The sequence below is a fragment of the Bos indicus x Bos taurus genome, chromosome 2 (genome assembly GCF_003369695.1).
Source record: "Bos indicus x Bos taurus breed Angus x Brahman F1 hybrid chromosome 2, Bos_hybrid_MaternalHap_v2.0, whole genome shotgun sequence".
In the NCBI taxonomy this organism is placed as follows: Eukaryota; Metazoa; Chordata; class Mammalia; order Artiodactyla; family Bovidae; genus Bos; species Bos indicus x Bos taurus.
The window spans coordinates 7,842,375-7,865,819 of record NC_040077.1 but is presented as its reverse complement, the minus strand read 5'-3'; the positions used below and the strand labels follow the sequence as shown (position 1 = coordinate 7,865,819).

The 23,445-nt window shown below is 38.7% G+C and overlaps 1 protein-coding gene and 1 non-coding gene across 7 annotated transcripts in view; one reads left to right on the top strand and one right to left on the bottom strand.

Annotated features, from left to right (window-relative positions):
- Positions 1-23,445, top strand: part of GULP1 (GULP PTB domain containing engulfment adaptor 1) — a 336,734-nt gene that overhangs the window by 66,396 nt on the left and 246,893 nt on the right. The window lies entirely within an intron of this gene.
- LOC113881421 lies at positions 2,948-3,052 on the bottom strand. Its single transcript, XR_003508037.1, has one exon. It is a non-coding gene; the product is annotated as a U6 spliceosomal RNA (small nuclear RNA).

The window sequence follows — 23,445 nt, the reverse complement described above, 5'->3', positions numbered from 1 at the left end:
CAGTAGAGAAATAACTCCAGAAAGAATGAAGAGACAGCCAAAGCAAAAACAACACCCAGTTGTGGATGTAAATGGTGGTAGAAGTAAAGTCTGATGCTATAAAGGAGAATATTGTATGAGAACCTGGAAAGTTAGGTCCATGAATCAAGGTAAATTGGAAGTGGTCAAACAGGAGATGGCAAGAGTGAACATTGACATTTTAGGAATCAGTGAACTAAAATGGACTGGAATGGTGAATTTAAATCAGATGACCATTGTATTTACTACTGTGGGAAAGGATCCCTTAGAATAAATGGAGTAGCCTTCGTAGTCAACAAGAGTCTGAAATGCAGTACTTGGATGCAATCTCAAAAACAATAGAATGATCTCTGTTTGTTTCCAAGGCAAACCATTCAGTATCACAGTAATCCAAGTCTATGCCCTGACCAGTAATGCTGAAGAAGCTGAAGTTGAACTGTTCTATGAAGACCTACAAGAACTTCTAGAACTAACACCCAAAAAAGATGTCCTTTTCATTATAAGGGACTGGAATGCAAAAGTAGGAAGTTAAGAGATACCTGGAGTAACAGGGAAATTTGGCCTTGGAGTACAAAATGAAGCAGGGCAAAGGCTAACAGAGTTTTGCCAGGAGAATGCAATGGTCATGGCAAACACCCTCTTCCAACAACTCTACACATGGATTTCAGCAGAAGGTCAATACTGAAATCAGATTGATTATATTCTTTGCAGCCAAAGATGGAGAAACTCTATACAGTCAGAAAAAACAAGACTGGGAGCTGACTATGGCTCAGATTATGAACTCCTGTTTGCCAAATTCAGACTTCAACTGAAGTAAGTAGAGTAAACCCTTAGACCATTCATGTATGACCTATATCAAATCCCTTACGATTATACGGTGGAAGTGACAAATAGATTTAAGGGATTAGATCTGATAGACAGAGTGCCTGAAGAACTATGGACACAGGTTTGTGACATTGTACAGGCAGCAGTGAGCAAGACCATCCCCAAGAAAAAGAAATGTAAAAAGGTAAAATGGTTGTCTGAGGAGGGCTTACATAGCTGAGTAAAAAGGAGAGGTGAAAGGCAAAGGAGAAAAGGAAAGATATACTCATTTGATTGTAGAGTTTCAAAGCATAGGAAAGACAGATAGGAAAGCCTTCCTCAGTGATCAATGCCAAGAAATAGAGGAAAGAATAGAATGGGACAGACTAGAGATCTCTTCAAGAAAATTAGAGATATCAAGGGAACATTTCATGCAAAGATGGGCAAAATAAAGGACAGAAATGGTATGGACCTAACAGAAGCAGAAGATATTAAGAAGAGGTGGCAAGAATACTTGGAAGAACTATACAAAAACAATCTTTACGACCCAAATAATCATGATGGTGTGATCACTCACCTAGAGCCAGACATCCTGGAATGTGAAGTCAAGTGGGCCTTAGGAAACATCACTATGAACAAAGCTAGTGGAGGTGACAGAATTCCAGTTGAGCTATTTCAAATCCTGAAAGATGATGCTGTGAAAGTGCTGCTCTCAATCTGCCAGCAAATTTGGGAAACTCAACAGTGGCCACAGGAATGGAAAAGGTCAGTTTTTATTGTAGTCCCAAAGAAAGGCAATGCCAAAGAATGTTAGAACTATCACAAAATTGCACTCATCACACATGCTACCAAATTAGCTTAAAATTCTCCAAGCCAGGCTTCAACGGTACATGACCGTGAACTTCCAGATGTTCAAGTTGGATTTAGAATACGCAGAGTGACCAGAGATCAAATTGCCAACATCTGTTGGATCATAGAAAAAGCAAGAGAGTTCCAGAAAAATATCTCTTTCTGTTTTATTGACTACACCTTTGACTGTGTGGATCACAACAAACTGTGGAAAATTCTTCAAGAGATGGGAATATCAGACCACCTGGCCTGCCTCCCAAGAAATCAGTATGCATGTTAAGAAGCAACAGTTAGAACTGGACATGGAACAATAGACTGATTCCAAGTCGGGAAAGGAGTATGTCAAGGCTGTATATTGTCACCCTGCTTATTTAACTTATTTGCATAGTACATCATGAGAAATGCCAGGCTGGATGAAGCACAAGCTGGAATCAAGGTTGCCAGGAGAAATATCAATAGTGTCAGTTATGCAGATGACACTACCCTTATGGCAGAAAACAAAGATGAACTCAAGAGTCTCTTGATGAAAGTGAAAGAGGAGAGTGAAAAAGTTGGCTTAAAACTCAACATTCAGAAAACTGAGATCATGGCCATCACTTCATGGCAAATAGATTGGGAAACAATGGGAACAGTGACAGACTTTTTTTTTTTGAGCTCCAAAATCACTGCAGTTGGTGACTGCTGCCATGAACTTCAAAGATGCTTACTCCTTGGAAGAAAAGTTATGACCAACCTAGACAGCATATTAAAAAGCAGAGATGTTACTTTGCCCACAAAGGTCCGTCTAGTCAAAGCTATAGTTTTTCCAGTAGTCATGTATGGATGTGAGATTTGGACTATAAGGAAAGCTGAACTCTGAAGAATTGATGCTTTTGAACTGTGGTGTTGGAGAAGTCTCTTGAGAGTCCCTTGGACCACAGGAAATCAAAGCAGTCAATCCTAAAGGAAATCTGTCCTGAATATTCATTGGAAGGAATGATGCTGAAGCTGAAACTCCAATACTTCGCATCCAAACACCTGATGCGAAGAACTGAGTCAGTGGAAAAAAACTGTGATTTGGGGCAGGATTGAAGGCAGGAGGATAAGGGGATGAAAGAGGATGAGATGGTTAGATGGCATCATGGACATGAGTTTGAGTAAACTCCGGAAGTTGGTGATGGACATGGGGTTGCAAAGAGTCAGACACGACTGAGCGATTGATCTGAAGAGGATACTGAATATAGATCCCTGTGCTATACAGTATATCCTTGTTGTTTATCTATTCTATATATGGTAGAAAAATGGGGAATGCTTCATGAGTTTGTGTGTTATCCTTGCATAGGTACCATGATAATCTTCTCTATATTATTCCAATTTTAGTGTATGTACTCGAGGTTAGCACTTGCCTCCAGTTAATCTCCTGTACATGTCAGGTATTGGAAACGATTTATGTGTACAATGTACAATATAGTCACATTTAACTCTCTGAAAACCCTTTAAGGCTTATGTTAGGTTTGGGGACATAGATTTGAACTCAGAGGTGTATGATTGTAGAACACATGCTTTTTTCCTAATCAGTGTTCTTTCTGCTCTTCTCTGCCTCCTCCATTTCTTTAGGAAGCAGCAGAAGCTCCTTGTGTCTTTCAGTTCAGTTCAGTTGCTCAGTCGTGTCCGACTCTGTGACCCCATGAATTGCAGCACGCCAGGCCTCCCTGTCCATCACCAACTCCCGGAGTTTACTCAAACTCATGTCCATCGAGTCGGTGATGACATCCAGCCATTTATCTTCCCAGAAATTGCATGGTTTGGAATCCAGGACTTGCACTTTGATTATTAATTTGTTGTGTGACCATAGACAAAAGAAGTAGAAGCTGTTCCTCAGTCTCCTCATTTATTAGATGGACCTATTTTACTATAGCAGGGGTCCATTTATTATGCAACCAATATTTAAAAGACTAACGGATACTGGACACTGTTTTAGGTTCTGAAGATTAAAAAGAACAGAAAAGGACAGACAACACCCATAGAACTACAGAGCTTATATTATGGTGATTATGGCAATTGAGGCTGAAAATAAACAAGTAAAACAAAATCAGTGATTAGTACCAGAAGGCAAATACAACATGGTGACAAGAATGGATGGAGTAGATACGGGTGAAGATATCCATGGATGTGGTGGTCAGGCTGTCTCCTTTAGGAATTGACATTTAAAGGGAGACCTGTAAATGAAGCAGACGTCAGCCATGAATACATTTGGAGGCTCAGATTTCTGGGCAGCAAAACACTCAGGGGAGAAATCCTAACTCCAGAAGAGCCCTTCTTGTTGGAGGACCACTGAGTCCAGTGTGGCTGGTGGGAAGAGAATAGGAGGAGATGAGACAGAGCTTGACAGGTCCAGATTATGGAGTCACAGTCAGTGGTATAGACTGTTTCTCAAATGCTAGCTTGCAGATACTCCACAGAAATTCACAATGATGGTCTCACGTCTTTGATACCTTTGACATCTTTGATACTTCTTCCAACGTCTTTGCCACTTTTCACATCTTTGGGAAAATCCTTCCTTAGGAGTCATTTCCCAGAATAGAAACTAGAATCTTGCTTCCTCAGCGTCTTGTGTATCAAAGACTTGTATGACCCAGGCCCTGTTGATCAGAGGTTCAGAGGTAAATCTTCCAATCAGAAGTTAATGACAAGAAACAGGCACCATGGAATTCATTCTGGCATTGATAGTGGCTGATACATTTCATCCACAGGGCCTGCCATACAGAGTTTCTAGTATAGTATCTGGTGCACAGATCCTGTTAGCAAAAAGGACTTTAGTGAGAATGCCTGGTGATGGCGGCAGTGCTGAGCACGCAGCACTGTGAGTTTGATGCTCTTGGGCCGGTTTGATGCTCTTATTTCTGTACTGTTTCTGACTGCATAGCTTAGTTCTTTGGCCATCGTGGAGTTTCTGTGAGTCTATAATCGCCTTCCATAAATTTCTTTTTACTTAAATTTACTAGAGTGCATTTCTGTTTGCAATTCAGAGCCCTGTGCCTATGACCCCAGCTTGAAATAAGAGTCAGAGAAATTTACTACCTGTATCTGAGAAGAATAAGATCTAGAGATTCATTTCAGCTTTAAGTTCTTGGGTGAATTAGTGACCAAATGTTACCTAAACACTGCTTATTTCAAAACCCTATTTCTCATATTTTTATTTGTAAAACTAGTATTTGTAAATGTATTGCAGTAATGAAAGCCTACTTAATTCTTTGCAGACATTAATGGGAAGACAGACTAATTATTGATTTTTTTTTTCTGGAAACTTCTTTATTGACCTCCCTTAACTTAAAGAGTAGGATGTTCAAAGATGCTACTTTCCCATTACACTTAAAGATCTCTCCAGGCTCCCAGATACATCTTTGATAAGGTATACATTATCTTGAACAACTCACTAAGAGCGTCCCTTCCCCCTTATAGGTAAAGATAAATAATTATTTAATTATTAACCACAATCTTAAACATATACTCATTTTAAGAAAAATTTTTGGTGTCTGTTTAGTCATTATTTCAGTAATACACGAAACCAGTCTTTTATGAGGTCTCCTGTGTTGCATCTGAGAAAGGGCTTCTGAAATTTAAGTGGTTCTTAATAGCTGTGCAGAAGAGAGGTGAAAATATGTTTATAATTATCACACCCCCATCTGTTCAGTAATTGTGCCAGGCTATTCTTGGAAGGGTTGTTGTAGTTTCTTCTCTAAAACGGATTTCCATTTTTCTGCCACTCTGGCTGTCTCTCCACTCTGTGTTAAAGTTCTGAATCTTTACTAACTCATGCCACTTTCGTTTCTTAGGATGTATTCTTTCATTTGTAGCTAAATTTGTTTTCTTTTTCATTGACATGTCAATTGGATGCAGTGCTCATCACAATGATTATACTAGTGAATAAAATTGCATCTCCAACATCTCAGGAGGTGAAAATGATGGTTATTTCTTGGAAATATTTCACATATTGTTTACCTTAATGGGAAATGCTCATTGCTCCAAATAGGAGGGAAAGACGTACCCAGTTTTCTTGTTTAAAGGCCTTATCTTCCATGATACCAGTATACATAGTTAAGAGTACTTACTTTGATTGTCAATTGAAAAGAATATTTTTGATTCAGTGTCTTTATGGGAGATTTAATCACTAGGCTTATACATATTTAGGTTTTGCCTTTGCTGATGAATTTTTAGAAACTTCTTGCCTTGATCATGCTTTGGTGGTAAGTTTTTGGTGAATACTTTTATAGTCACCTGAATGTTAATATCTAGGGATATTCTCTTTATGGATTTCAAGACACAATGCCTAGGGTGGAAAATTTTCATTCTGGAATATATTTTCTGGTTGTCACTATTCCTCCTTTTGTCTTAATACATACATGATACACATTTTAAATTATGCATTACAGCTGAAGATGTGTGCTCGTTGTCTCATCAGGAAGATTTTGAGAAATTGAAAGAAAATCTTTTAAATAGACATTTCTAGATGATGGGAATATGATAGTTTATTATTTTATTATGTTACTTTATATATGTTTTATTTTTTCTTTTAATAAAATGTTAAAAAAGAAGACATTATATCTTAGACTAGTATAACCCTATGACTTAGGCAATTCACCAGGCTTCACTGAGTTTCAGTATCCTAAACAAAGAAAATACATAAAGAAATAAATACTCTATTTATAGGATTAGGATTTTGTCATGGAATGAATGCTCTAGTGTTCCAGTGTGGATTGTATTCTGAAATACTATTCACATGTTGAGTATTAATTATAGAAGGATTTTGTGCAAGCGTCACTTAACATTGATTAACCTAAAAAGAACTGGACAGAGATTTGTATAATTATGTTTTGTATTAGAATAACAAGGTCATAGAAGCCAGAAGAGGGCATGGGTTGCCTTTAGAAGGTGGCCATTTAGGAAATGGTGGACCACAACTAAGTATAACATAGGGTGAGAAACTTTATTTTTTGTATTTGTGCAATAAATGGTGATCCTAGTTAAAAAAAGATAACTCTTGTTTTAAATTGGGAGATTTCTTAATATTATCTTTCTTAAATTAATATCAGTTTCATGGTTGAAGGTCTTCAAAATTAGAGCATCTGTCACTGTAGGTGGACAGGCTAGCTTCAGAGGGAGTCTCATGAGAATTTATATCTGCTCTAAAGGATTGATTTTGAAATAATCCATTATGAACATTTGTCCAGTTAATAAGACAATATTTATTCAAAGTTTACTGTATACTTGGAAATGTGCACAAGTCTCAACATAAATTATTGTATTTTTCTCATTGCCACATAAGAAAAAATACTGTTATCTTTTGTTATATAGATGAGGCAGGTCATTATGTCTCAGAGGTTAAATATCTTGCCCAAGTTTATATAAACACAAAAATGATAGACTTAAGACTAGAACTTACCATTTTAACTATAGAATGTATGGTCTTTACTATACCATATTGATTCTTCATAACAGTTATTTTAGCCTAGGCTTTTTTCTAAACTTTTTTTGTTTTTTTTCTGCCTCTATTTCTGTGCTTCTTTATTCAACTGTGTAGGCAAGTATACACCAGTATTTTTCTATAATGGTCCAGAAAGTCTGTTTTTGAAGTGGAGAGAATTCAAATGAAAATATATAAATGCATATAGGTAATCATGTTGTATTAATTTCCCTAGGACTGCCATAACAAATGGGGCTTTCCCAATGGCTCAGCGGGTAAAGAATCCACCTGCAATGCAGGAGACACAGGAGACATGAGTTCATCCCTGGGTCGGGAAGATCCTGGGAGGAGGAAACAGAGGAAACTAGGCTACAGTCGAAAGGGTCGCAAAGAGCTGGACAGGACTGAATGACTAGGAATGCACTCTCTGTTAACTCTATTAGTGACTCAGTAATGTCTGGCTCTTGGAGGCCCCATGGACTGTAGTCCACCAGGTTCATTTGTCCATGGAATTCTCTAGGCAAGAATACTGGAGGGGGTAGCCATTCCCTTTACCAGGGAATCTTCCTGACTTAGGGATTGAACTAGGGTTTCCTGTATTGCAGTGGATTCTTTACCATCTGAGCCAACAGGGAAGCCCAAATTAGTAGACTTCACTTATTAGAGCAGTTTTGGTGGTGGTAGTGATTAAGTCGCTAAGTTGTGTCCGACTCTTGCAACCCTATGGACTGTGGCCTACCAGGCTCCTCTGCCCATGGGACTCCCAGGCAAGAATACTGGAGTAGGTTGCCATTTCCTTCTCCAGGGGATCTTCCCCACCCAGGGATCAAGACCAAGTCTCCTGCTCTGTAGGTGGAATCTTTACCAAGAAAGCCACCATGGAACCCTGATCTACCAGCACCACCTGGGAAGCCCCTAAGCATGCACACCCCATAACAAATATCACAAACTTGGTGGCTGAAAACAAGAGAAATGTGTTTTCTCACATTTCTGGAGGCCAAAAAGGTCCAAAATCAATGTGTTGGCTGGGTTGATTCCTTCTGGACCTCTGAGAGAAAATCAATTAATGGTTTTCCCCTAGCTTCTGGTGAGATCTGGCAATCCTTAGCATTCTTTGGCTTGTAGCTTCATAACTCCAGCCTTGGCCTCTGTTTTTGCTTGGCAATTTCTTTGTCTTTCTGTGTCTCAAATTTCCCTCTCTTTTCTATAGACACTGACTGGTCTTTGGCTGTAGCTGCTAAGCTGTTTCAGTCATGTCTGACTCTGTACCACCCCATAGACGGCAACCCACCAGGCTTCCCTGTCCCTGGAGAGCCCACCCCAAATCCAAAGTGATCTCATCTTACATTTTTAACTGAATTAATTACCATCTGCCACTGAAATTTCTCTGTCATGTCTGACTCTTTGTGACGCTATGGACTATAGCCTGGCAGGCACCTCTGTCCATGGAATTGTCCAGGCCAGAATACTGGAGTGGGTAGCTGTTCCCTTCTCCAGGGGATCTTCCCAACCCAGGGATGGAACCCAGGTCTCCCGCATTGTGGGCAGATTCTTTACCAGTTGAGCCACCAGGGAAGCCCAAGTACTGGAGTCGATAGCCTATTCCTTCTCCAGGGGATCTTACCGACCCAGGAATTGAACTGGGGTCTCCTGCATTGTAGGTAGATTCTTTACCATCTGCCAAGACCCTATTAACAAATAAATTTACATTCACAGGTACCAAAGGTTAGAATTTGGACATATCTTTTGGGGGGCCACTATTTGTCCCACTACTTATTTTAATCATTTGTTTTAAAGAAGTAGGTAAAACAGTACAATGAAAACTTTGGTTTCAGACTATCTCAATTCTTTAATTGCTAAGCTGTAAGTGTGTTTTAATAGAAAGAAGCTATTTTATGTACATTATCTTGATGCCAGAGATATTCCCCAAAGATTTTAGACTTAAATTTTGTTTCCTTTCTGCTGTTTCACTAGTGAAACCTATATGCAAATTGTCATTTTCAGTTATTTCCTGAAAGTTTGATATTTGAAATTATTTTTAAGGAAGTCTAAATGGTAAAAATGTATATTTCAATGAGGGCTCCTGATTCTTATCTTGAAGCACGTATTAACATGACACAGAATGTTAGAACTAGATCTAGTGAAGGGATATTGAATTAAAAAAATTGAACTGACAAAGATATGTAATAGCATTTGATGACTGACCAAAATTTGGGTCATGTAAAAGAGAAAAAGCCCAACTAAGCATCAAGATCTGGATTACATTCTCAGCATTTTACAAGCTGTCTACCTCTGCAGAGTGGAACAGAAAAACAAGTGAACAAACAAACAAACCAAAAAAAAAAAAAACCAACCTTTTAAAGAACAAAAGGAATGTGGAGGTAATCACAGCAGGCAGATTGCTAAGAGCTTTGGAGAGGATGATTCATGAAGAAATGTGGAAATCAAAATTTGAGCAAAGTTCTGAAGATAAAAAAGGGGAAAACCAAAGATGATAGGTGATCCATATATGTTTAGCCCAGTCAATGTGTATTTTTTATGCAAATTTAGAAATGTTTGATTTGTTCTTTGTCTGTTTAGTGCCATATTAGGGAGAAGATGCTGAGTAAGCAATGACCAGGTATATTGCTGATAAAGTATTAGTGAAAGATGGTTAAAGTAGCATAATTACAAAAAAATGCATGTCTACTTAAGCGATCTTGTTTTAATATAAAGCTTATACAAATTTATTTATCTGCCAAACTATTCAAGTAAGTTAAATTCTTTCCTTTGAGTGTGAGGTGGCTGATTGGAGTTCTACAAAGACTTTCTTATGTGTAAATAATGCCAATGACAGATCATTGCAATGATCACTTTATCAAATGGGAGAGACAACTTAGGGGAATCTGCATACATTCAAGTTCTTTCTAAAATGTAATAGTTTCATCTGAATCTTGCCTACATCTGATGTGACATAAGAGTGAATACCTGACTAAATTGTGGCATTTTCTTCTATAAAATGACGTGAATCAGCTATATGTATACATATATCCCCTCCCTCTTGAGCCTCTTGTACCCCTCCCCAACCTCCACCCCACCCATCTTGGTCATCATAGATCTCTTAGCTGAGCTCCCTGTGCTATACAGCAGGTTCCCACTAGCTATCTGTTTTATTCGTGGTAGTGTATAGATATCAATCCCAATCTCCCAATTCATCCCACTCCCACTTCCCCCACCCCATGCCTACATGTCTGTTCTCTATGTCTGTGTCTCTATTCCTGTCCTGCAAATAGGTTCATCTATACCATTTTTCTAGGTTCCATATATACATATACATATGTATATATGTAATGTATATATATATACATTAGCTAAGCTGAACTGATGCTCAGTCATGTCTGACTCTTTCTGACTCCATGGACTATACAGTCCATAGAATTCTCCAGGTCGGAATACTGGAGTGGGTAGCCATTCCTTCTCCAGGGGATCTTCCCAACCCAGGAACTGAACCCAGGTCTCCCGCATTGCAGGCAGATTCTTTACCATCTGAGGCACTTAAGGAAGCCCAATATATACATTACCATATATTTGTTTTCTCTTTCTGACTTAGTTCACTCTGTACAGCAGAAACTAATACAACATTGTAAAGCAACTATACCCCGGTTTAAAAAAGAGAAGGAAGAATGAGGAGTAGATGCTTGGTAGGCGGTCAACAATTTCCATCACAATAAGCATGCAGCAGGATTGGTGGGAAGAGAACTGCTGAAATACACGTGGGTTGAAGTCTAGTGGCTGTAAGTGTCAACTGAGCCAAGGGCAGCAGTCAGTGTGGTTTACACTTTAATGGAGAGTTTCAGTGAGTTTGCTGGGTGGTGAACTAGTTAAGTGAAACTCTGTTTTGAGAACCTTTACTCCTCTAACTGAGCTTTAAAAGTACTACAAAGGCTCACACAAAATTTAGGGGGAGAGGATTTACAGAGCAAATTAGATTTGAGCTAACTTGCAAGGACAAGATAGTAGAAGGATTCATGATAACCTGAGTGTGTGTTTGTTTTCTGGGGTTAAAAACTATCAGTTCCTGGCATTTGTATCACAGGCTGAGAGATAAGGGGAGAGAAATTTGCAGCGTTGATTTCAGGTCCTGAGAGAGCACTTCTGTGAGGACTGGCTCACCCAGTGGTGTAGCTGTGTTGTTCTTGGGTGGTCTTTTCCTGGGTGGCCCTTGTCCTCTCCCTTGAACGTGGTAAGGCACAAATGTAAATATGACAGTCTTCGATAGTTTAATGCTGTGCCTATTGCATGATAGCACCTGTGTACATATACACACACAGACACATTTAGCTTAATATCAGTTTATTTGAACAGATATGTTTTTGCAAAATAAGGTTAAATACTTTAAATAGTATGATTTTGTTATTATAAAAAACAAGTAGGATCTTATTTTCATTAATAATTTTGCCAAGATTCTGAGCAATGCTTATAAATATCAGTATTCTTAAAAACCTCAGATTATGTACTTTAGAGGGTCTGCCAAAAATACCCTTTTTGCTTACTAAGTGTGGTTTTGAAAACTTTTGTGTTCCTGACCTGTTCTGAGTGCTAGCTGTGAAGCAGATGTACCTCCTCCCCCCTTTCAGTTATGCAAGACTGTTTTCTTAAATCATTAGCATCACACCACTCTTCTAAGTGGTTTGCACTATCTGCCAGTTGCCCCTGCTGTCAAAACAGAACGCTGTAAAGTGGTTTTCAAGATCCTTTTATCATTTTGCCCATTTTTTAAAAAATTTTCAAATCCCTCTAAGAAGTTTCACTCTACCTCAACTAACTTGTTTGATACCATGGAGACAGTGAAAGAGAACTTATCTCAGGGGACAAGAACCAGGGTAGAATGGTGAAGAGCCATGGAATTGCTGTGGTTTCAACAGTATGTGGGAAGTAAGATAATGCAAATAGTGTGTAGACCACTCTTTCAAAAGGTTAACTGTGAATGGAAAGAGATAGAGATTTTATTTAAGATGAAAGAGCTGTGACTGTATCTGTAAAGAAGCCAGTGAAAGAAGGTAGACATTATAGAAGAGGTGAGGAACTCGATATGTAGTGGTCCTGGTCACTCTTCCTGAAACAGAATCTCCCCTCAGTTTCTCATACCCTTGTTAATAGCAATAACTTGAATGTATTGAATGTGTCACTCTGTCAGATGTTAGAGGAAAAGAACTATGAGGTTCTTATTCCTGCTTTTTGGAATTTACAGTTTAAAGTCATAGCGTATGGTGTAAGATTAGGGATCATTACTGCTTTGAGGGTGTTCTTTATTAGGGTTTTAATGTGGGTTTTTGTTTTTTTTTTTTTGAGAGTCATGATTTAATACACCTATGCAGGTCAGGAAGCAACAGTTAGAACTGGACATGGAACAACAGACTGGTTCCAAATAGGAAAAGGAGTACGTCAAGGCTGTATATTGTCACCCTGCTTATTTAACTTACATGCAAAGTACATCATGAGAAACGCTGGGCTGGAAGAAGCACAAGCTGTAATCAAGATTGCCAGGAGAAATCTCAATAACCTCAGATATGCAGATGATACCACCCTTATGGCAGAAAGTGAAGAGGAACTAAAAAGCCTCTTGATGAAAGTGAAAGTGGAGAGTAAGCTGAACATTCAGAAAATGAAGATCATGGCATCTGGTCCCATCACTTCATGGGAAATAGATGGAGAAACAGTGGAAACAGTGTCAGACTTCATTTTTTTGTGCTCCAAAATCACTTCAGATGGTGACTGCAGCCATGAAATTAAAAGACGCTTACTCCTTGGAAGGAAAGTTTTGACCGACCTAGATAGCATATTGAAAAGCAGAGACATTACTTTGCCAACAAAGGTTTGTCTAGTCAAGGCTATGGTTTTTCCAGTGGTCACGTATGGATATGAGAGTTGGACTGTGAAGAAAACTGAGCGCCGAAGAATTGATGCTTTTGAACTGTGGTGCTGAGAAGACTCTTGAGAGTTCCTTGGACTGCAAGGAGACCCAACCAGTCCATTCTGAAGGAGATCAGCCCTGGGTGTTCTTTGGAAGGAATCATGCTAAAGCTAAAACTCCAGTACTTTGGCCACCTCATGCGAAGAAAAGACTCTGATGTTGGGGGCGATTAGGGGCAGGAGGAAAAGGGGACAACAGAGGATGAGATGGCTGCATGGCATCCCCAACTTGATGGACATGAGTTTGAGTGAACTCCGGGAGTTGGTTATGGACAGGGAGGCCTGGCGTGCTGCAATTCATGGGGTCGAAAAGAGTGGGACACGATTGAGCGACTGAACTGACTGACTGACTGATCTGAATCACATGGAGCAGAACTTCTTTTTAACCTTGGCATCAAGAACAGAAATAACCCCTGTTTTATAGGCTGTAGTCCCAGTAGTGGTTTATCAGGCTTCCATTGTTTGAGATGATAATACTGTTTAAGAAGGTTTGATATGATATGCAGCTAAATTCATGTAATGATCAGTTGTGTTATAATAGGATGGTTGGCTTGAGCCCAGAAAGAACTTTCAAAAGCAATGCAGAAATCTCCAGGTTAATGAGACTTCCTGATGAGTCAATTAATGCCTCCAAATGTTTATCACAGTAGTCATTTAGTGGCTGCTACTAGTCTCAAGGGTACACAAAATTCTAATGAAGACTAATAAGAGTATTAAAAAAAAAAAAAAAAACAGGAACAAATGAGAAAAGGCTTGTAGGTATTTTGGGAAATAGCCTTCATAATCTATAGTGAGTATTTGATAAATCACAGTATTAAAGAGTGTTTTCCATTTGTGAAGTGCCTTGTTGTTTATAGTTTATAAAATATTATAATCAGTATTATTGCTTTTCACTACACAGGTGGGCCACAGGTAGAGGAGATGTTACTATTATATTAGTATTTTACAGATTAGGAAATTGAGGCTCATCAATATCAGTAATAAAAGCTGACATGTTGAGGGCTTGTTATGTACCAGACATGGGGTTTGGAAATTTACAGATAGTTTTATCTTTGGCACTATCCTGTGCTATAAAGATTATGACTTGGATTTTGTGGTTGATAAAATTGAGAAGTGGTTAAATAACTTATCCCAGGGTATATGACTGGTAAATGAGTCATGACTTGAACCAAGGTGGACTGACTGAAGGACAGTTGGAACCTTTGAGTAATGCACTGCTTCTTTAAGCTCTTTACACATGAGTTTTCTTTCTTCTCTGTGGCTCTTATAACCTCTAATTATAGCAAACTGTCACAAACAATTCATGACATAATACAGTTCTCTAAATACTCTCAAAAAAGTCAGTGGACTAAATATATTCATACTTTCAGTTGGCACATATGTTATTTTAGTGTCCACTCAGTGACTGGTTCTTCTCTGAGGGTTTTTGTTTTTCATATTGGAGAATTAAAAGAGATACTATCTAATGAAGTGAATATTGGAACTTATCAATTGGAGTCAGTATATATTTTTCCTTTGGAAATATTCTGTATTCTATACCAAAAGAAATAAAATTCACTGTAGAAGTGATTTATCATGAAATGTTTGAGGAACACATGATAAATTTATATAGCACTTGACAAGCTCATTCTTAAAGATACTTAACTTAATGAAACTTTTAATTGGTATATATCAATATTATATAACTATTATATCTGAGAAAAATGCTAAACATATTGCTGTGTAGTAATCTGCTTTTAATAGTTAATGGGTCATTTCTATCGTGGGGGCTTCCTCGGTGGCTCAGTGGTAAAAAATCCTGCAATGTAGGAGACACTGGAATCACAGGTTTGACCCCTGGGTTGGGAAGATCTTTTGGAGGATGGCATAGCAACCCACTTGTTCTTGACTAGAGAATCCCATGGACAGAGGAGCCTGGTGGGCTGCAGTCCATAGGGTTGCAAAGATTCGGACACGACTGAAGCAACTGAGCATGCGTGTGCGCATCCCCATCATGCCAGGAGGTTATCTGGTCAGATGTGTAACTGTTGACTGGGACATTAGCTCAGGTACTGCTTTGACCAACAGCCTCCACTGGGACATGTAGTGCATTCAACTGTTGCTGGAGTGCTCTGTGAATCTTGCCTCATGATTTGAATGTAGTATTAGGCTGATGTTACTCAAAGGTTAATGTAGGGTAAACATCCATTTGTATGAACACCAGCTCTTATTCTTTAGAGGTGGGAAAGTTTTAGATGAAAGTTTAGCCTTAAATTGGCTTTCCAGTCATATCTGAAACAAGCAAGGAGAATATCAACAGAATACTTAAAAGTGAAAATAAGGAGATATATGTGTATATATTTAATTTTATTTTGGAAATAAATTATGATGTCACAGTTCAGTTCAGTTGCTCAGCCGTGTCCAACTCTTTGTGACCCCACAAACGGCAGCACACCAGGCTTCCCTGTTCATCACCAACTGTCGGAGTCTACACAAACCCATGTCCATTGAGACGGTGAAGCCATCCAACAATCTCATCCTCTGTCGTCCCCTTCTCCGCCTGCCCTCAATCTTCCCCAGCATCAGGGGCTTTTCAAATGAGTCAGCTCTTCGCATCAGCTGGTCAAAGTATTGGAGTTTCAGTTTCTACATCAGTCCTTCCAATGAAAACCCAGGACTGATGTCCTTTAGGATGGACTGGTTGGATCTCCTTGCAGTCCAAGGGACTCTCAAGAGTCTTCTCCAACACTACAGTTCAAAAGCATCAATTCTTCGGCACTCAGCTTTCTTCACAGCCCAACTCACACATCCGTACATGACTACTGGAAAAACCATAGCCTTGACTAGACGGACCTTTGTGGACAAAGTAAGGTCTCTGCTTTTTAATATTTGTCACAAGAGTTCCAAAACTAGTGAGAATATCCAACTCCCAGCTTGCCCTCTGGTAACATCTTGTATATCTATAATATGCTATCTTAATTTAATAAAAAATTGAAAGGAATAGTGGCCTGAATATCAACCAGTTTTGAAAACATTGAAATTTAATACCTTTTTCTCAATAGTAGATGAAAATTACTGAAACTTTCTGATATAACAAAACTCTATCTCAAAAAAAAAAAACTTGTTTATTTTTTTTTAATTTAAATGGACTTTTAAAAACATTTATTTATTTATTTTTTTGATGGTGCTGGGTGTTGCTTTGCACCAGCTTTCTCTAGTTGCCGTGAGCAGGGCCTTCTCTTCCTTGCAGTGTGGGTGCTTTTCATTGCTGTGGCTTCTCTTGTTGAGGACCACAGGCTCTAGGTGTGTGGGCTTCAGTAGTTGTGGCACATGGGCTTAGTTTGTTCCATGTGGAATCTTGAAGACCAGGGATCAAACCCATGTCCCCAGCATTGGCAGATGGTTTCCCATCCACTGTGCCACCAGGGAAGCGCTTATTTATGTTTTATCTTAAAAAAAAATTAATGAAGAAGGCAAAGTTTTTTTTTTTTTTTAAAACTTTCACTTTTCAAAGAAACAAAGTCTCTACAAGTGCATCATTCTAAAGTGCCATAATCTGTTTTTACATTTTCCACTGACAGACATTTAGGTTGCTTCTGTTTTTTATTTTGAATAATGTTTCTGAGAACTTTTGTGCATAATTGTTTTCTCTGTGTGTGTGTGTGTGTGTGTGTATATACATACATATATATATATGTATATATATATGTATATATATATGTATATATATATGTTCAATTCTTTGGGGTATATACCTCAGAGTAGCATTACTGGATTATATGGTAACTCTGTGTTTAATATTTTGAGGACCTGCCAAACTGTTTCCCAAAGTGGCCATACTATTATATAATCTCACCTGCCATGTTTGAAGTTTCCAATTTCACCTCATTGTTGCCAGCAATTCTTAACGTCTATCATTTGGACATGGAACAACAGACTGGTTCCAAAAAGGAAAAGGAGTACGTCAAGGCTGAATATTGTCACCCTGCTTATTTAACTTCTATGCAGAGTACATCATGAGAAACGCTGGACTGGAAGAAGCACAAGCTGGAATCAAGATTGCCAGGAGAAATATCAATCACCTCAGATATGCAGATGACACCACCCTTATGGCAGAAAGTGAAGAGGAACTAAAAAGCCTCTTGATGAAAGTGAAAGTAGAGAGTGAAAAAGTTGGCTTAAAGCTGAACATTCAGAAAACGAAGATCATGGCATCCAGTCCCATCACTTCATGGGAAATAGATGGGGAAACAGTGCAAAGTGTCAGACTTTATTTTTTGGGCTCCAAAATCACTGCAGATGGTGACTGCAGCCATGAAATTAAAAGACGCTTACTCCTTGGAAGGAAAGTTATGACCAACCTAGATAGCATATTGAAAACCAGAGACATTACTTTGCCAACAAAAGTTCGTCTAGTCAAGGCTATGGTTTTTCCAGTGGTCACGTATGGATGTGAGAGTTGAACTGTGAAGAAAGGTGAGTGCCGAAGAATCGATGCTTTTGAACTGTGGTGTTGGAGAAGACTCTTGAGAGTCCCTTGGACTGCAAGGAAATCAAGCCAGTCAATCCTAAGGGCAATCAGTCCTGTATATTCATTTGGAGGACTGATGCTGAAGCTGAAACTCCAGTACTTTTGCCACCTAATATGAAGAACTGACTCCTTGGAAAAGATCCTGTTGCTGGAAAAGATGGAAGGTGGGAGGATAAGGGGACATCAGAGGATGAGATGGTTGGATGTCATCACTGACTCGATGGGCATGAGTTTGAGTATGCTCTGGGAATTTATGATGGACAGGGAAGCCTGGCGTTCTGCAGTCCTTGGGGTCGCAAATAGTCAGACATGACTGAGCGACTGAACTGAACTGAACTTTATAATAGAGGAGTCATATCTCTTCATAAATTCTAGAGGTTGTAGCTCATTCTAGAGGTTGGTGCTCATGAAAAGTAGGAAAAAAGAAAAAAATCGAGCGTTTATGTTAAAAATTTACATGAATGTGTTGTAATCCGTAATATGCAACTTGTGTTTTCATTAGCATCTTGTGACCCTGTCATGCCAGTTTGGACTCCCATGGCTAATCATACTTAAGGAGCAGAGTGTAACTGATATATTGTACTCCATTTCTATCATTTAACATGAGAATTCCTTTACCTACTTTATGTATTCATTTCTTCATTCAGCAATTATTCATGTCTACATCCTAAGCTCTATGAAGAGAAATTAAGACTTTGGGAAAATAAAAAGGCAGCTTGCTCAGACCAGTTGTCCTTGTACCCTGTCTAGTTATCACTCTGCTCACTTTCAAAAGTGTCCCAATTTGGGGTGGTAAATTATATGGTTACCCACAGAATACATTGAAATTCGTATTTTCAGTAAAATTTCAGTTTGAAGGCATATCCCCTATCTTCGGTATCACTACTGAAGAACTGAAGTGGAAAATGGCAAGTGTGTAAATGACCATGGCTGAGGTTTTTCCAGTAGTCATGCATGGATATGAGAAATGAACTATTAACAAGGCTGAGAGCCAAAGAATTGATGCTTTTGAATTGTGGTGCTGGAGAAGACTCTTGAGAGTCCCTTGGACTGCAAGGGGTTCAAACCAGTCGATCCTAAAGGAAATCAATCCTGAATATTCATTGGAAGGACTGATGCTGAAGCTGAAGCTCCAATACTTTGGCCACCTGATGCAAAGAGCTGACTCATTGGAAAAGACCTTGATGCTGGGAAAGATTGAAGGTAGGCGGAGAAGGGGACGACAGAGGATGAGATGGTTAGATAGCATCACTGACTCCATGGACATGAATCTGAGGAAATTCCAGGAGATAGTGAAACATGACATGCTATAATCCTGGGGTCACAAAGAGTTGGACACCACTTAGTGACTGAGCAAGAAAAAGTATATGAATGACACAATTCTATAGTAAATAAAGATTGAACTCCAAGAAAACAATTCAAACTAGAAGTGAAGATGTTTGGTAATTCAAAAAACAGGATAATACTGATTTTACACTTATGACATGGTATATTTCTACTTTTTAAAAAAACAGTTAAATAAAACCTTTTTTTCCCTCTTTTCAGTTGATTGCTAAGGTTTTAGCAGAAATGTGAGATTAGTTTTGTATGCAAAGGCTTATGATAAACTTTTAACCTGGCAGAATCCATGAGCTGATAAATAAGTAAGATACAGCTTTTTAACATTCTTTGTTTACAGGGTAGAAAATCTTTTACATGAATTGTTTTAGGAAAAGACTTGGTAGAAATAGGAAAAAACTATGATTAGTAATAGGAAATACTGAATAAAATAATGAAAGGTAACATTCACCAAGCACTTAACTATATTCCAGGCACAATTTTAAGTGCTTTACTTGTACTAACTCATTTATCCACACAAGCCATGATGGTATTATTTTAATCCCAGAAATGAAGAAAATTAGATACAGAATAGTTAACTTGAAGGGCCACTCAACTGGCACTTAAACCAGACTTTTTGGACCTATAGGCTTCGCTTTTAAATATTGCCTGACACTTCTCATGTGTTCTTAGGTGCCCATTTACACTTAATAATCATGATTTGTTATTGTTGTTGTTTAGTCTCTACGTCATGTCCAACTCTTTTGCAGCTCCAGGCTCTTCTGTCCATGGGATTTCCCAGGCAAGAATACTGGGGTGGGTTGACATTTTTTTCTTCAGGGGAATCTTCATGACCCATGGATCAAATCCACATCTCCTGCATTTGCAGGAAGATTCTTTACCACTGAGCCACCAGGGAAGCACTAATAATCACGATACTATCATACATTTTTAGAATATCTTGTGGTTAACTAAGTCCTTGTCTGAATAGTCTGTTATTTTTTTTCCTTCTCTCACCCTCCCCCAGTCTCACTCACACATGCAGACACATGCATACACACATGCACATCACGTGTGTATGGATAGATCTTGTGAAGCAGAACACATTAAGATACTTCATTTTATGGATGGATATGTTTGTGTGCTTTGTCCTAAGTTTTTCAGTTAAGCGGTGGAACAAATGTTGGCTTAAGCTTAGTTCTTTGTAGTCTACAAGCTTATCTTCTATGATGTAGGGATCACAGAGCGACATGCTGAAATCTTTGTCACATTGGACCCTGGGAAGAATCCTTCTTGACAACCTAAAAACAAAACCCAGCATGTTCATCCACCTTTTATTCTTGGGTATTTTCCCATTCTATAGTAACTCTGTAAACTTTTTATGCTTTTATGCCATCAAAATTAGGCCGATACCTCACTCTCATTTCCCATCTGTGAAATAGCGGTCATGTTAAGACCTACCTGTATGCTTGTAGTCAGAAATAGTATAACTAACACATTTGCAGAGCACACAAAACAGTGTCTGTCACTCTGTTGTTGTCTCATGTTATGAATAAGGACTGAGTTTTAAAAAATGTGGGCAGGTTGTGAGAAATCATCCTCATTACTGGAAATAACTTCCAATGCACAGGTGCCTCTGATGTCCATAAAACAAAGTATTGTTTCTGTGCTAATTATAGAGAGATGACTGTGTGGATCACAATAAACTGTGGAAAATTCTGAAAGAGATGGGAATACCAGAACACCTGATCTGCCTCTTGAGAAATTTGTATGTAGGTCAGGAAGCAACAGTTAGAACTGGACATGGAACAACAGACTGGTTCCAAACAGGAAAAGGAGTTCATCAAGGCTGTATATTGTCACCCTGTTTATTTAACTTATATGCAGAGAACATCATGAGAAACGCTGGACTGGAAGAAACACAAGCTGGAATCAAGATTGCTGGGAGAAATATCAGTAACCTCAGATATGCAGATGACACCACCCTTATGGCAGAAAGTGCAGAGGAACTAAAAAGCCTCTTGATGAAAGTGAAAGTGGAGAGTGAAAAAGTTGGCTTAAAGCTCAACATTCAGAAAACAAAGATCATGGCATCTGGTCCCATCACTTCATGGGAAATAGATGGGGAAACAGTGGAAACAGTGTCAGACTTTATTTTTCTGGGCTCCAAAATCACTACAGATGGTGACTGCAGCCATGAAATTAAAAGACGCTTACTCCTTGGAAGGAAAGTTTTGACCGACCTAGATAGCATATTGAAAAGCAGAGACATGACTTTGCCAACAAAGGTTCGTCTAGTCAAGGCTGTGGTTTTTCCTGTGGTCATGTATGGATGTGAGAGCTGGACTGTGAAGAAAACTGAGCGCCGAAGAATTGATGCTTTTGAACTGTGGTGTTGGAGAAGACTCTTGAGAGTCCCTTGGACTGCAAGGAGATCCAACCAGTCTATTCTGAAGGAGATCAGCCCTGGGATTTCTTTGGAAGGAATGATACTAAAGCTGAAACTCCAGTACTTTGGCCACCTGATGCGAAGAGTTGACTCATTGGAAAAGACTCTGATGCTGGGAGGGATTGGGGGCAGGAGGAGAAGGGGACCACAGAGGATGATATGGCTGCATGGCATCACTGACTCGATGGACATGAGTCTGAGTGAACTCCGGGAGTTGGTGATGGACAGGGAGGCCTGGCGTGCTGCGATTCATGGGGTCACAAAGAGTTGGACACGACTGAGCGACTGATCTGATCTGATCTGATCTGATTGTCAGTTACAAACATGTATTTGAGGAAAGACCTCTATGCAGTGAATAGTTTGAAAAAACACAAAATGTATTTTAAGAAGTTCATTTCCTCAATGAGTTCATACTTTCTCATCTATTAAAAATATATTATTTTTATAAGGACCTGAAGAGGACTGGCGGGTGGCAATGGAGGGCTGATATTTAGTGGAGTATAGAGTTTCATTTCTGCAATATGAAAAGTGTTTTAGAGATGGATTCATAGCACTGTGAGTGTTCTTACTACTAAACTATGCACTTGACAATGATTGCGATGGTAAATTATATGTTATGTATATTTTATTGAAATGAAAAACTTAAAAAATACATATTTTGCTCTTTTTTACTCTTCCATATTTCATTCCAGCACAAAATTGTAGAAGTTAAAAAAGATATGCAGGAATAAATATCACATGAATCAGAAAGTTATCAAATAACAAAATTATGTCTGCAATAAAGGAGCCTTGACAGGTAGTCCTTCCCACACCTCCCACCCCAAAAGACTGAATAGAAAACTGATGTAAAAGGCTGATAAGCAGAAGTAAGATAGGCAAGTACTTCATCAAAGAAAAAGAGTACAAACAGAACACAGGTTAAAAATTCACTAGTTAAAAATCCATTCTGTAAACCTGAGAAATTGCCAGAGTTGGATTAAAAGATCTTTTATTTATATGGGTCAAAAATATTGTTTCTTTTCATCTCCTTTTCTTTCTTTTCATTTCCCTTTACTCCCTCCCTCCATTTCTTTCTTGTCAAAATATCCTGTCAAACTTGATTTTCCAATGATGCTATATGGTTTGTTTTGTTTGGTTCTATCAAGCTAGTCAGCTAAGACTAACTTTTGTTTGTTGTGCCACAAAAAAGTAAGAGCAACTCTTAGACTACAGGCACATGCATTTGTAAAGCATTGTCAGGCCATTTTCACAGCAGGGCAAGTAAGCAAATTAAGGTGTTCTCTAAGGAATTCTTGTCTGTGACGCTTGTATTTTGGTATAGTATTCCTCCCACTGTATTTAAAAATTTATTTGTATGTATTTACTTGAGTGAGGGCTTCCCTGGTGGCTCAGAGGTTAAAGCGTCTGCCTGCAATGCGGGAGACCTGGGTTCGATCCCTGGGTTGGGAAGATCCCCTAGAGAAGGAAATGGCAACCCACTCCGGTACTCTTGCCTGGAGAATCCCATGGAGGGAGGAGCCTGGTAGGCTACAGTCCATGGGGTCGCAAAGAGTCGGACACGACTGAGTGACTTCACTCACTTCACTCACTTATCTATGTCAAATTAGAAACTAAGTGAAATATGTTTGAAATCTTTTAACCCAGTTTACTAATGTGTGTGTGTGTTTGTTTAAACCATTTACAAATTCATATCAGCTTGGGCACTGAAGAAACAATAAATGCTAAATGGCAATTCTTAACATATTGGGGTCATAGACCCTTTTGAGAGTGTATTCAGAATATCTATGAACACATCTAATATTGCATGCAGTTTTAGGTTATCTGGGAAGTTTTTAGAACACATTCATATAGCCTGTGAACTGCTTGGACACCGTAAAACCTCCTAGACTAAGAGAAACGAGAAAATAGAAGGAAGACCTTGTCAGAGATTCAGATGAATAACTTTCTAGACCAAGAAAAAGCAACTAATTGCTTTAAGTGATGAAGTTTTTAAGAATTTACCTTTAGAATACATTTTAATACTGTGTGGTTTTAGCACATAGTTATACAACATTTAGAAAAGTTAAATTATATATATATATAATTGATGAATCATGGTCTCTT